This window comes from Strix aluco, chromosome 8 (genome assembly GCF_031877795.1).
Source record: "Strix aluco isolate bStrAlu1 chromosome 8, bStrAlu1.hap1, whole genome shotgun sequence".
NCBI lineage: Eukaryota > Metazoa > Chordata > Aves > Strigiformes > Strigidae > Strix > Strix aluco.
Window position 1 is genome coordinate 28,036,332 of NC_133938.1, and position 14,114 is coordinate 28,050,445.

The window sequence follows — 14,114 nt, forward strand, 5'->3', positions numbered from 1 at the left end:
CCCTGCCTACAGCTCCCGTTATCCGCAGGTCCCCCCGGAGTTAACAGCCCAAGCTACCTGCTCCGAGAGACCCAAGCGCAGCGCAGCGACCGCTGGGACCTGCAGCTTCCACTCCCTGCAAACGACTCAAGTGCCCTCCTGACCCTTCAACAGGGCTGGGCTGCCTTAGGACAGCGGGCACGAGTCAAGAGTCTCAGGGGTTAAAAACTGTCACTTCTGAGATTGTAAAAGACGGTTTCCAAGCTCATCTTTCAAAAAAATATGTCATATGCCATGAGTTGCAAAGACACCTTGACAATGAAGTCTCAGCATGGTCTTGGTTGAAGGGATGAGTGACTGGATAGCAATGCCAATACTCAGTGTGCATCTTGGATTCCCTAACCATGCAGTGTAACCGCGGCTAATAAAGCATAGAAATACCACACCCAATTTTTTATATTTGTGTGCATTCTGTGCTCCAGACCTCTCAGACTGATCACCAGCTATCTTCACACACTAACATGCATCTCAGCGACTCCAAAACTTTCTTCCCAACTGCAAGAGTCGATTTCTCTTAAACATCACTTCCCTATGGATTTTTGACTGGAGAATGATCTCATCTAAAGAATTCTGATTAGACATCTGCATTGTAGAAAAACAAAGTTCTCAGAAATGGTTAAAACACCCAGGTAACCAGATCCTAAACTTCCATTCCCAAGCACCCACTCTGTGTGGCACACCAAACGGGAAACAACAGGCTCAACATTACTATGACCAACTCTACCAGAAGTCACAAAACCAAACAGATATTTGGCAGCTTCAGCAATAACAACTGCTGACTGAAATAACAATGACGGGCATTAAGCAATTTACAGATCAGCAGAGTAAAGAGAAATCTTCTCTTCCACAGCAGAACCACCCATGCCCTACAAGGGCGCTGAGGTAGAGGATATGGACGCTCCAAGGTGCCTCCAAGCTCACCAGCCACAACTCACCTCAAGGCTCCATCACCTGAAGAAAGGACAAGTTCTTTCCTCCGACCCCTCTCGTTACTCCCAAGACAACCAGTTACCCCTCACTTCAGGTACTTTGGCTGACACTGATGCAAAAATCTTACATTTGTGAACACTGTGACTGAAAATGAAAACTAAAGGAAATGTCAATCTCTGTCTTGAAAATATAACCTTGTCTCTAATTCCACGGGTTTCAGGTGACTGCTACAAATGTTCATAGTTCACATAATTTTTTCTAACAGTTTTTTTGTGTGCACATATCTGCATATATTCTCACAGACACGTTTTCTACCTCAAGTGAACATTAACTCGATTTTTCATGTAACTATAGTTTATTGATTGTAAAATCTGGTGTGGATTTAAAGGAAGTTTAATCACAGATGAATGGTTTACCAAAGAATAGCCCATAGCGGTATCCAACAGTTTTGAATAATAAACTCCCCGAAACATTGTTTTGCTCAGCAGCAGGAACATCCCCAAACCCACTCTCCGTGATCAGCAACTGCAAACACACCTCACAGCACAGCCAACTGCACGCTGCTGGCTAGAAGGCAGAACCCCAACTGTCCCACCGGATGCTACAAGAGCTGACCCATGACACAGCTTACAGATACATACTTAGACCAGTGCTAATGACTTCATCGAGTCACCAATGCACAGCCCAGTACATCTCATCCGTGTTTTAGACTAATCCCACAACTATGTTAGGCATTTCACCAGTAGCTATGCAACTAATGGAGACCTATTTCCCATCTCAAATTACCTGGAAAAGGGTTTCTTCCTCTCCGCAAGTAATGCAGAGTGCACAGCAAATCACTAACACAGAATGTGAACAAATCAGAGGGGATTAATTTGCATTTTTCATAGAGATTTTAAATGCTTTAACTAAAATTAAAATGCTGCCCTGAACAGAGAAACGCTCGAGTTACTGTTCCACACGTACAACAAAGAAATTTAAGTTCAACAAATCAGTCTCCAAACTGATGCTTTAGCACGTGAGAGCACTCCTCTAAAATTGTTCCACAAACAACAAAACCCCTGGAGGCTGGTTTCCTGCAGTGGGTTTAGAGGAGGTAGAGCACCATGATCCATTGACCCCTACGCTCCAAAGCGCCTCCTCTCCCCTTGAGCAGCACTTCCCCTTCACCTCCAGCTTCCTCCACGCCGCGGAAGTGTATCCTTCTAATGCTGCCTACCCAACTAATACTATTCTCCCAGTGTGCTTTCAGGACAGTAGGTACAACTGCACATCGCATAGCAGAAACCCTCTGCAATCCAGTTGTCAATGGGAGACATCCTGTATGTGCACAACTGCCAGAGTCTCTGTGCCCTGGGCTGATAGAGAGGATGGGGAAAGAGACAAAATTAACAAACCTCTGAAAAACAGGAAGATAGGCATCTCAGCTCCTACCACAGAACAGGAAGGAAAGAGTACGCTTACACTAAAACAAAAAATAAGGCCTAGGGACAGAAAAGTAGAGCCCTATAGCAAGCAAAAGAAGTCAGACCCTTCAAACAGAACAGACTGTCTATCCTTGCTAATTTATTTGCTTTCCTACTTAGACAATTGAAGAAAAGGACTAGCACGGCAGGCACGTCTCCTTACAAACAGCAACCACCATAAAACGCATGAGGCTCACCCCTTCCCACCCAACTGCCTGAACAAAGGCAGTTGGAGACTCAATCCCATACCTTCACAACAGCTTGCAGTTTAAACTCACAATCCTTGAATTAATCAGCCATGCATCCACATCATGATCGTAATTAACAGCATCAGTCATGCACGTTACAGAATTATCTGTGATCAGGCTAAAGCAATGACTGAGGATTGTGGCAATACCACAAGACAGTAAAGACCATCACATGTATCACCACCTTCTGACTCAAACTCAAGATGTATTGCTTCCTCTTGCCTATGCTGTTATAGAACAGAAATACCCACATACATAAATCCCCCCCAAAAGCCTTTATATCCCATAACATTTTTTTTCCAAAGTTAAGAATATGCACAATTTACCAGAAAGCAATGCTGTATTACACAGGTACTGAACTGCCAGAACACACAGACACAAGCATACTTGCAACAGTACAGCAGCTAAAACTAGAATAACAGCCTACAGACCACAGAAGATGGAAATTTTCCACAAAGGCAGTACAATAATTGTTCTCAATTAGCAATAAACATAACAGACTTTCTTTTTGCTCTCATATGATTTTAAGGCATTATTGCAAAATAGCTTCCCCCTCTGCCCTCTTTATGTCAGCTGTTACGTCTACATGGGTTCATGGAAAAGAAAATCAGGAGAGGGTACCACAAAAGAACACACACTGTCTAAAGGTCATATATTTATAAGATTAGACATGTCTGAGCTACCTAATAACCTTATGGGCTTTTAAGTGATCAAGTTCCAAAAATGCCCAAAAGTATTTTTATCCTTCCCAATTTACATTTGCCTTTCAAGCTACAAGCATTTTCTGAGGACTGACCTCACTGAACACTCCCTACCTTACCTCCAGAAAGTCTTACACACTGTGTACTGCAGTAGCCTTCAGACGTACTCAGGACATGAGGGAGGCTGGAGCCTTCCTCTTCCCACTCACTACTGCTGTTGGGTACAATGTGCATTTCCAGACATGTGATAAAGAAGTAACTTCACAGTTGCAAATATTTCCTCTGCCCAATCCACAAAGCTGCTGCCCTGAATTAAAGATGAGCGTCAAGAGAGTGCATAAACTTATGATGACCTGCTTACTTTATGACTTCTCTTATGGGAAGTCACACTCGGGGTTTCCAGTTCAACTTTGGGCTAGTTTCTTTCAGTAAGCTCCAGTTTTCAAACTATTCAGCAGCTTGATCCTGAAACTGTCAATCACTTTACATTTTGGATAATACAGTCCCTCCTGGTCTACATTCTTGTGAAAGAGGAGGCTGAACAGGCTACACTGCTTTCAGCCTACAAGTCAAACAATCCGGCCTGACAAGAGCCCAGGTCCCATTGCCTCTGGCTGTTCAAAGAACAGCAACACTCACAGCAGCTGTCACCTGATGAAACGTTTAGTTACAGTACAGATAGAGTTTCAGCAGAGAAAGCCTTCCAAGCACAATATTTTCATCACCAGAAATGCAAAACTGAAACAGTTTCTGTTGTAAAAGGCTGAAGAGGTCCAATACATCTAGCGGTATACACCAACCAGGTATTTACAATTAACATCTTTTACAGATCAACAAAGGTATTAAAGACGCTCTGCCAGCACAAGTTCAATACGTATCTACTGGATAGCAGTATTTGTGGCTACTGCACGCGCAGGATACGTGCTGCCTCATCCTCAGGTTGCTGTGCTATGGCCAACACCACTAGTATCGCTCACCTCCTTAACAAAGGAGTGGAAATGGAACAACCCAGGCACACAAGCATCTGAAATACCTATAGCCATCTAGCGAGGGACATGGCAAAAGCAAGCACCATCTCCTGCAGAAATCTCCACCCATACACTTAACAGCAAACCATCACTACATTTAGTAAGGGCAGGATGAGGTACCCCAGGTAAATCGAGCTAGCTTTGCTCTTCTGAGCAACATGACCAAGTCAAAAGGCTCATGAGGATAGAGATTTAAAACAAATAACCCTCCACTGGAATCTTTAACTGAGACACGTCTCAAAAGGGACCATGCTCATGAGAAAAATCCACAGCTCACACAGTATGCTCCTGAGATTAGCTCTCTATTCTCAATAAAAAGACTTAGCCTCAACAAAACAGGGAAAAATGACCTAAGCAACAAGTTCTCACTGCTGAAGCAGAAAGCCTGGTTTCACCAACGGATCAAGATTAACACACCACTGCACCACTTCCTTAAGCCCCAAGCCTGCAGTAAACTTCCTGGATATAAATTTGCAATGACAGCCCAACTCAGTGTGTGCACGCCCATCCAGAACAGCAACTACCCTGTCCCTAACCACGGGTAAACACTGACAAGGTTTCCTTCAGCAATGAAGGCTGCCATCCTAAAGAGCTACCGGTCACAGGACCCAGCAGGCTCTGGCAGTCGGTCAAATGTTTTAGGTCACAGTCAGGTCTACAGACATCGCAACCTTCATTCAAGGAGGGTGGGATGGCTCCACACACAAGCAGAGTGATCCACAGCCAAATTCTTCTGATGTACTTGCAGCTTCTCAGGCTGAAGCCAGAAAATACTCTTAAAGCAATTGTTGCAGCCCTACCCTTCCCTTCATGATTTCCTACTTCAGCCTGGCAGTTAACAGTCTTCACTTGGGAGTTTCTACAGCATGACTCCTCTGCTGACTCTCATAGCTTTCCAGGTTCAGTAGATGTTGAGAGTTGGCCTACACAGGGAGCTACATGAGCACACTCCCTCCAAAAATAGCAGCTATGTCTAATTAATTACACACTGAAATTATATGTATAGAAAATCTTAATTTACAATGCTGTTTTGTAATCATGTAAAATGAATGTTTGTTTCTCCTACAAGACCAGCCCTTACAATGGAAAGTTGTTTTTACCCTCCTGGAGGGCATGCAGACAGTGTAACAAGGGTGCCTGTACAATCCTGAGCCTACAGGGATGTACTGGGAAGAAAACATCCTAGGTATTAAAACACAAATACATCATCATCACACCCATGTGCCAAGCACTTTAGTGGTGAGCAAGCATTCAGCCTCTCCAGATTCTACCAGCTCATATAATATACTGTAAAACTCAAAAGAAAGAATAAATTTATAGGTGTTCATATGCAAGGATATGCAGTTCAGCTCAACTTCCCCTTTCCACCCTTCTCCAAGAAAAACAAGATGACTTGAAAGAACCCTGGAGCTATAAAGTGAAGAGCCCGGATACGTGCAAGGAAAGGACAACTCAGTTTCATTTAATAAACTAAAGCCTCTGTAACGACAATCAAATTCCAAGCATGCATCTCCACACATATGCATGCAAAAGCGCCACTCAAGACTGCTTTGTACTAAAGGAAGTTCAGCCTCACATATTCAAAACGCATGGCAGAAGTCCATGTTCTCAGTTTCATACCAGCATCTACTCTTATTTTCAATAATAAAACATAGAACAAGATGCCATTACGGTCCCCAGCAGTGAGAAGGAAAAAAAAAAAAAGTGACAAATTCATAAATACACAAGTGAGAAACCCATGTACTTTTTGCCAAGTCCTCATGAAACACACACCTGTATGAAAATAGGTAGCAGCTGATAATCAGTGCAAATATCAACACCTTATTTTATCATACTTTAATACCACACTTTGAGAGTCAGCATGCTTGTAAGAAACAGGCAGTTGATTTTCTTGAGTTTGTTAATTCATCTCTTTTTCTAATGCCTTAACTCTTATTTCTAAAGGTGTGTTGCCCTGGAGGATGTGATCAAAGCCACGAACATAAAGAAGCAGGAATAGGCTCTTATCTCCTCACCTTAAAAATTCCCAAACTGTAAAACGCTCAAGAAACAAGGATTATCTACACATTCATATGGCAAACAAAATGTTCACATCACATTTTCTTCCAAATGTGCAGAACTTGTATCTAGAAAGGGACAGCCAAAATAACTTGGCTGTTTTGAGACAAAACCTACATATCAGTTTTTCTGACTTGCCTCCAAAAATCCAGGTTCAATATTCCCCAAACCATTACCCTAAAGTAGAAGCTGTTCATGGCAAGGTTCATGTAACAGGACTACAAATTATGCAGACCTATAAAAAAAGCTGATACAAGCTTTTATCAGTGCAAGTTTTTCTCATGTAGGAAGAGATACTACAAAAAAACCCACCCAAATAAACCCAAAACTAAAATTCTGAAGGACCTGTAATGGTTACAACCAAAACCTCATAATCTACCACACAGAACTCTACTTAAGCTAAGAAATATTCTCTACCTTTTTGGAGCAAAAAACCTAAGTTAATGACATGCAACTTGCTTGGACAAACTGACGGTTGCTTGATCCAGTTTAAACTGAAACATTAAGGGATTTGGAACTTCCCAAAGGTCTTCTGTTCTTTGTTTTCTATCATGTCAAAGGGAGGAAGAAAAATTCCTGTCCAGCTACCTCATACAATTTTTTTGCCTGATTCTTAGTGAAACAAGGTTTATGCAACACCATTATCCATGCATTAGTTCTTCCCTATTAACTCCTGAACCCTTTGTTTGATTTAAAACATTTCACAGAGGGACAGAAGTCTCAAAGATAATTAAGTTCTGATCACTGTTCCCTATCTTAAAAACATAGATACTAAAACTACAAGAGAAAGTGAGAAAGGTAAGACTGACAATTAGAGATATGAAATGGTTCCCATTTCAGAAACAATTAACAGACTAGGTTTTAAAGCAAATCACTGGAGATTCCACAGTGTTTGGTGGAATTATCAGAAGTGCTTGCTTTCCTATGCCCCTCCCAACACCTCTATTGTCAGTGCTGTTCAAGGCAGGTCCCAGGCTCGATTAACTTTCCATCTGATTCATTATGACCAAGTGTCTTCCCAAACGTTTACCCTCTCTGCCGGGGAAGAAGGCAGGTATTCTGCCTAGCAGCAACAATCTAGAGACTCAAGATCTCAGCTCTGGATGAGGCACAGAGTTCCTACATACGGTACCTTTCCCAGTAGAAGTGCAAAATTACAAAGGAGTGGGAGCAGAAGAAGAAGAACCACCTCATGGAAATTTTAGATAAAGTCAATGTTCTTATTTCTGTTCCTCACAGCACTGTTGGCTGTTTTTCAGTTGCAGAAGATCTGTGGAAAAACCCCGAAGGACAGCACTCTGCTGGTACTTGTGAAAAAGAGGTTATGGGTGTCTGCTGCACTTCATGGGTCACTCTTCTTAGATAAGAACTATGCCATGCTGAAGCAACTGCTACCAGTGATGCCAGCTTAAAGGTAAGGTATGGAGACTGTGTACAAACAAGACTTGAAAAGAGAATTTTTGAGAATCTTGGAAATAAAATTAAGTTTCCAAAGTACTACCCTGAGGATAAAGAAGCAATTCTGCTGCTAGAAATCAATTATATGGCAGGAACCGGGAAACCCATTTCAATTAATCCACTCCCAATATACCAGCTATAGCTGAGGCACATTTGCATGCGGCACTGACCCTTTAGCTTCACTAAGTCAACTCCCTCCAGCTTCCTGCATGACAAGCATACACTAAATATTCCTGGAGAACCACTTTTTTAATCTCTGCTTTACATGAGATATCTAAGCATGATTCGAAGTCCTCCGGACACAAAGCCTGTTCTGTATTACCTCTTCTGCCACTTCAGTTCCCAAGGATAGCTATACAAACATCTTCTGCAGTAACAAAGTTGTGAGCCTACGTAATTTCATCTGCACCAGTGTTAATTCTTTGTGGGGCAATACCATGAACTAGCTCATGGAAACAGTCCAGGCTTAAAGAAAGAAAAACCTTTCCCCAAAGGTAGGTTGTAACGGAACACCAGGACAGAAGAGCCAGACAAACACTTGAGCAGATGGAGGAACTAGTAAGAAGAGAACTCCTTAAATCAGGGAGGAGTATTTGGGGGAGGGGGTGGGTGCCAGCATGGGAGAGGAGTATCCTCAAACTGTACCCTAACAATCATCTTCTCTAGCAGCCAAAGGAACAGCCTGTTCCATTGCCATTCTCATTGCTAAGGACAGATAAGAAAAACATTATTTTCCAAAAGATATTTAGGCAGCACAGAAGATGACAAGAAATCAGCTTCGTATTCCCTGCAATTATCTCCAGAGTTGCAAAACAAGAACCTCTGAAGTACTCAGACACCAAGTTTGGTATCACCCTCAAGAGACAAACAAAACAACAACAAAAAAGTTGTGGTTTTTTGTTTGGGTTTGTTCAAGAGCAATGACTTCAATCAGACGACCCAGCGTAAATTAAATGCTTAGGCCATAGTACGACAGTATATTAAGTCCAGAGGTAGAGGTTTCAGTGCCAGATCAAAAACATCAAAAACATCACGGCTTCACAATGTAAAACATGGATGAGGTATAAACTCCTGCCATAGTTTTGCAGATGTTTCTTCAAACAAGAGTGCCAGTGAAGCTGATTCATCCCCGGCCCTCTCATACCACCCCCTCAAGTTGTGACAGCTTCTTCTTGGATGGGAGGAGGCAGGCACGTGGTAAACCTGATTAGGAACTCATCCAGGTCAAAAAACTGTCTCCCAACCAAACCAATTCCCTGATCTGCGTCGTTGCACTGCCACGCCAAGCTGGCTAAGGAAGCAACGTGAGGACAGTAACAAGTGTCTGCAAGCAGGCATTGCTTAAATTGACACCACTACCAAAAGAAACATCCACAGAAACTGTCTCACTTGGCTGGTTCAAATTTGTTCAGATGTTGATAACTTAACTCTGTAAGGACAAGCTCTGTGCTAAATCAGGAATCATCTGCTCACACCACACTAACTTTATGCTTGATCAAGTATCGTCTGTCCTCCTACATCTTGCATAAAAGCATAAAGTCCCTGAATTAACCAGAGCACATCATGTGCAATTTAACAGAAACATCACCACGGCCACATCTGACACAGATCATGATTGGTGATCTGGCAGTGCACAGAACCAGAGCTGTGAAATCCCAGGCGCCACGAAGACTAAACAGCTTGCGACTAACACACGTGTAAAAGACTGGAGAAGCCTAAATTTTTTCTTTCACTTGCAAACCCACTTTAAAGCTGCCAACTAACTTCTTCGCTTTACTTCATTGATCAGCGTCAAGTAAAATTTATCTCAGGAACACTCCTCCTTCCTCAAGATGATCCAGCCAAAAAGCTGGAAAAGGAGACTGTGTTCATGGTTCCTTCTGGGCTGGGCTACACAGCCTGAAAGCTTCACCGGTACTTCACACGTCCTTCCCCTGAAAGTGGTTCATCTGCCTCCTCGCTTACTTTAGCAAGCAGAAACCGAGGTTTAGTTAGGAGTGATATACCAAAACCAAACAGATGTTTAATTCTGCAGGAGACCGTGAAGAAAACCTCATTCTTCAAGTCTTAAGCCTTCCCTTACGGCTTAAGGGGATAACAAACTGAGGAAGTCTTCACATTTCTCACAAGACACACTACTCACGCTCCCATCCCACAGGCGATGGAGATGTAAGTAAAGGACAAGCCCCCTCACTGGCAGTAAACTCATCACCCAAGATACGGATCAGGAGCTTTGCTTGAGGGGTCTGTTCAGTCAGGCCTAGGTCTCATCCAATCATCAAAGCTTGTAAATAAACACAAACATTTTTCACAGAGGTCAGGCTGAAATTTCAAGGTTTTTTTGTGAAGCAAACAAGTAAATCAGAAGTATGGAGGCCATTGTCTTTATGGGCTGAACCCTTCACTGAGATAAGAATGGTCTCCATGCGTCTCGAGGCATCAAATAGTGCTTAATCCACTAAAGAATCTTTCCAAACAGACTAGTGTGCAAGAAGTGCAGGAGCAGCATGGGGGAGAAGACAAGGCATTTCCTGAAGCTTCCAAAAAGAACACTTTCTTCCTTAAATTCATCTTAGGCTTTGCAGTGTATTTTAAGAAAATCTGTGAAATATATGAACATAAAAAGGTTGCCAGATATATTTAAAGCTTAAATTTTGTTATGTTTGAATATCCAGCACCAACTCTGAGAACCTTGCAATGTATTAACCTCCACAAACAGCTGTATCCCATATCCTACTGGACATGAGAAACTTGCCATCTGCGATGGAGAATAAATTGAATTATTCATCTAAGCACCAGGGTTCAAGCCCCTTTGAACTGTGGCATAACAAAGTTCCTTTTAGAAGAAGGTTGTGTCTTTTTTAATGTGAAAATTCCTCAATGTCTTTCCCTGCTGAAACGCTTTCTTATGCATTAAATAATTACAGCAGAAACTCATTAGTTCTTGTTAACAACAGACAGTCCAACAGACCAAATGGTTTTACAAGTAAAGAGGAGATGAGGAATCATACAAGACTTAAAAAACCACTTTGAAACAGGGCCTCTTTATACATCAGATCAACGAGCCTCGAGTTACTGAAGACCTAGAACTGTAATATGTTACAAGAGCACCTTTCCTGACAGTTCTGGTTATCTAAACCTCACGGGAAACTCAGGCAAAGCAGCTGAAGGGCTTGGGCAGTTACCTGTTTGGGGTTTAAAAAAAGTAATGATCTTGCAAAGCATTAAAATACAGTGTAAAAACTCCTTACTTGGTGCAGAAGTAACACTGATTTAACAGATTACTTGTTGCCAGAAGATGTGCAGAACTACGAGGAGGCAACCTCCAACAGCTCATACCCATGCTTTCAAGCAACCCCAAACTGCTCAGGAGTAGTTTAAAAATCGAAGTAAAAACCGTAACAGCAACCACCTCATCCTCTTCTCCTACTGGGGAGAGATTAAGTACTCTATTTAAAGTTAGGATGTTTAAACATCAAAAGTTACTTGAAAAACAGCTAGATGCAAGTGAAAGGAAAATCTCTTACATTCACCCAAAATCTCACTAGTGAAATAAAAGGAGATGCTTAAGAGTTTAAAAGTCCTTTTCCCACAATTTCTTATCAAGTTATCTTTTATTCACCATCACTGAAAGACAAAACACACAAATAAGATCAACAGGCTCCAAGGGCCGCCAAGGAGTGAAAGAGCACGTGGGCACTGCGGAGGCTCAGTGGGGCTGCCCACCAAACCACTGCCAGCCCCCGCCGCGGGCAGGCCGCGTCCCCCGGCCCCAGCCCTCCCGGCAGGCCGCCCTGGCACAGCCTCCCACACACCAGCCTGGGAACTGCTTAAAATCACTAACCCAGCAGAAAAACGCCTCCAATTCTGTGCTGACTTTCTAACAGGCCAGTGACACCAACCTGCCAAAGATTCAGCCAAGAAAATCAGGAAGAGGCAGTAGGTGAGCACCGCCCTGCTGGGGACAAGGAGGGGGAAGCCAGATTCTGCCCCTTTGGCAGAAGCAAGCTTAGTGCTTTTGCTCCATTTTGCCAGCTGCAAACAGCTTTACAGCATTATGAATCCACAGAGCGTGTATCAGCACAATTGTTAGAGGTCAAGCCCCCAAACACACCTAAGCTGGCTGATGCCACACTCCCCACCATGCAACGTTTCCCAATTAAAGGCTCATGAACGCTGAAGCAAACTGATATGGGGGAGAGAGGGAAGGGAAGGAAAGGAAGACTGCAAAACCCAAGATGATAAACTTGTACAAATAGAAACAATGAAAGGATGAAGAAACCCACTGCCTGGTTGTTGCTGAAAAGCGATAAGCTAGAAGCCCTCCTATATTTAACAGGGCCAATGACCACAGAAACCTATTAGTAAATTGCAAAAATAAACTCTCATTTTTATTATCTTTACTGGTTATTTAATATCTCTCTCCAGTAAACCCACTCTCAGCTCAGGTTACCTTCAAATACTTCACTTCAGCTGAAAGTTAATTAAAAAAAAAAAACCAAACATGACCAAAACAAAAATATCCCACAGTAACTCCCGCTGCAACCAAAAATACATAGACACTGGTAACAAACCAGTGGGACAGGAGAGGGTTTGCACGTGCCCCTGCAGCTAAATTATCTGAATTGCATGCTCTAGATCTGGAGTCGACAACACACTTCTATGCAAGCTTCCTTAATAACTCTACCTCAGGTTTTTACCTGGAAAAGCATAGAAAATTATTACTGACATCATTGTGATGTCAAGAAGACCAATGCACCCATCTGCTCACAGCGCTCTGGCAGTAGTATGGATGTCAAGAGTTGTATGCCTGCCTGGATGCCAAACGGGGGTATGTAACAGGATGGGGGGCAGGTCAAACCACCATCCCCAGCCACGCATTAATAACACCCTATAATAACAGAGAGATGATGTCATGCTGCCATTCTTAAAAACTTTGGGGATGGCTATGCTGAAACGAGAAGTATGACTGCAGCACAGACAGGCACACCAATACCAGGTCTCATCTAGGGAGCGAGAATAACACCACCGAGTAAATTGGGGAGCTTCAGTCTCCAGCACACTGGAATAAAGCCGCTGGGAATCTTAGGTGCCTGGGTCAGGAGCTGTGAGGTCATAATTTCACTTACTTTAAACGTGTTAGATGCAGCTAGTACGTATGTGCCTGACTGACCTGTGATCGTATCTCCCAATGCCATTTAAACATACCTTAAATGTACCATAGACTCAAAAGCAGTGATAATTTTGTAGCTGAGTACACTCCTGAACAAGAGGGTAACTCTTAAAAGTCAAGAACATAAAAAAGCCTTTTCACCTAAAAGCATAAACTGACGTTTGTCTCAGCAAAAGTGTTGGCTTCAGTAGTTCTTCCATCCTTCCTCTCCTTTCTTTCCCCATCCCCTTGTTCCCAGCCCTCCCACTGAGCCCATTCAGCTGTTCACACAGTCCCACAGTGAACCAGATCGGGTAGCTGATGCAGATTAAAAATAATCCAGGAAAAAACAAAGGGTGAGGAGGAGGGAAGGTGGAAAAATTTAAGTTCCTCAAATCAGTGCAAGATGGAAATGCAAAAATCATTGTTTCGCTGCATCAAGGGAATGCCATAGGGGCATAAACCTGCAGTGGGGCTCAATCAATTACCGCTACTAAAGAAATACTTGTCGTACTACAGTGAAACTCTCCCGGAGAAGGTGGAGACAGAATAGCTGTTGGAAAGTCTCTTGATACCGAGATGACCTGTTCTCTTCCAGGCAGCTGACACAGCACTCTCCTGAAAGCGGAGCCTGGCACTAGCTAGAACAATGAACATCTCTCTCCCACATGCATTTTTTCATCAGAGGCCCCAAATTCCAGCTCAGAGGTCCCAAGCTTCTCAGATCTGGTGTTTATCCAACATTCCCATACGATCTGTGATTGTGCAGACTGCCAGTCCGCTCCATGAAGCGGCAGGCCAGCCCACCATGACTCCTTCCAAGCAAAAGCAGCCCACCCTCATCATGCTGCCATTTACTTCATGGCTGTACGGCAGCTGTGAAGAAAATCTTCACTTCTGCTACACTGGAGGCAGGCGATTCCAGGATTTCCTTCTGGATGAGTAAGATCCCATACTTCATTCTGGAATTTGATACCCTGGCATCTTCCCTACACATGTAAAAAGTTTCACATCCCCCATGAACCGTGCTAGCT

General features: G+C 43.0%; 1 protein-coding gene across 1 annotated transcript in view; it reads right to left on the bottom strand.

The window, feature by feature from the left end:
• The window catches only part of MTA1 (metastasis associated 1), an 86,794-nt gene that overhangs the window by 68,797 nt on the left and 3,883 nt on the right, over positions 1 to 14,114 (bottom strand). The window lies entirely within an intron of this gene.